At 43.6% G+C, this 1,653-nt stretch overlaps 1 pseudogene; it reads left to right on the top strand.

Annotated features, from left to right (window-relative positions):
• Positions 1-889: 889 nt before the first annotated feature.
• LOC102983338 (tyrosine-protein phosphatase non-receptor type 2-like) overlaps positions 890-1,653 on the top strand; it is a 6,281-nt pseudogene continuing 5,517 nt past the window's right edge.

Raw genomic sequence — 1,653 nt, 5'->3', positions numbered from 1 at the left:
GGTACTTCCACTCTGGTGGGGGGTTAGAAGGAATAAAAACACCGATAAATGTGTATCTTACAAGTCTTTGAACACCAGAGGAGAAGCATTTACTTTGCTTGAATGGAAGAATCAGGAAAGTTCCCCAGAGAAAGTGATCTGTGAATCGTGTCTGAGAGGGCGAGTCAGAGTTCAATAGGAGACAATTGGGTGACCAGCACTCCAGGTGGAGGGACCAATGTGTACAAGACCATGAAGGCATGAGATAGCGTGACATGATCATAGACAGAGTGAGAGAGGGCCTAGAAAGCAGGACATGTTGGAGCCGTGTTGGGAGAGGAGCTGGAAAAGGTGGTAGGAGCTCCATCATCTGGGGAGAAGAAGTGTCTTCCCTCATCTGTGCTCCTGGCACCACTCCCTTCTCCAGCATCTTGCTTCTGAGTTCTCCTTTTCTTTTGTATCTTATCTTTCAGCTCACAGAGAGGTGCAAATCTTATCTTTCTTACACACACACACACACACACACACACACACACACACACACACACCAACTTCACCGCTCTCTGCTTTAAGCTTGCATCTCATAGTCCTTATACCTAGTTGCAAGTTCTTGAGAGATCAGGTTGTCTCACTTTCTTTACTTCTTCACCTCTCATTCTCTCTACCTCATCTCAGTCTGGCTTGAGAAAAAATAAGAAGTGTGCTTGGGCACATCATCCAATCCTAAAGTTGTAAATCTAAAACCTATGAGTCAAATTTATTTCTTCACCCCACTGTGAATTTAAGGAATGCCATTTTATTTTCTTCCTTATTTATTTGCAGCTCATGTAGGCTCAGTTCCTCTCTGAATATGTTTTAATTTACTTAAAACAAGTCTATCCTCTTTCCCCTGCACAATTATGTAAAGCCAATGGCTCCTTTAATTCCAAGGCCATGGTGTTCCTCTGTTGATGCAAAGGCTGAAACAGGGATCCATCTTCTGGGGAGGGTGGCCGGGCTGTGGCGGGGTGGCCAGAGCACGGCAGTCCAAGCATCCCCTCAGAGCTTCTTGGAAGGAGCTCGGAAATTTGCAGTGAGTCCCATGACTATCCTCAGAGTGGCCAAGTTTCCAGAAAACAGAAATTGACACATATACAGAGATGTAAGCCCATATGATCACAGTCATGTTAAACTGCAAAATGCTGAAAATGATTTGTTAATGCCAGCTTAGTTGACATAGAAGAGGGGCAGAGGAATTACATCATAACAGAGTGTCCACTTCCTAATACAGGTTGTCATTTCTGGCTCATGGTTTGGCAGCAAAAGACCAAAGCAGTTGTCATACTAAACCAAATTGTGGAGAAAGAATCAGTTAAATGTGCACAGTACTGGCCAACAAAAGGTGAAGGAGAGATGCTACTTAAGGAAACGGGATTCAGTGTGAAGTTCCTGTCAGAAGACGTGAAGTCCTTTTACACAGTCCATCTGCTGCAGTTAGGAACTAGCAATAGTGGTGAAGCCAGAACAGTATCTCAGAAGCAAGAAGAACTTCAATCCTGCAGGCTGTGGAACAAAAACTACATTCACAAAAAGATACACAAGATGAAAAGGCAGAGGGCTATTACCAGATGAAGGAAAAAGATAAAACCCCAGAAAAACAACTAAATGAAGTGGAGATAGGCAATCTTCCAGAAA

This window comes from Physeter macrocephalus, chromosome 16 (genome assembly GCF_002837175.3).
Source record: "Physeter macrocephalus isolate SW-GA chromosome 16, ASM283717v5, whole genome shotgun sequence".
In the NCBI taxonomy this organism is placed as follows: domain Eukaryota; kingdom Metazoa; phylum Chordata; class Mammalia; order Artiodactyla; family Physeteridae; genus Physeter; species Physeter macrocephalus.
This window is presented reverse-complemented; position numbering and strand designations above follow the sequence as displayed.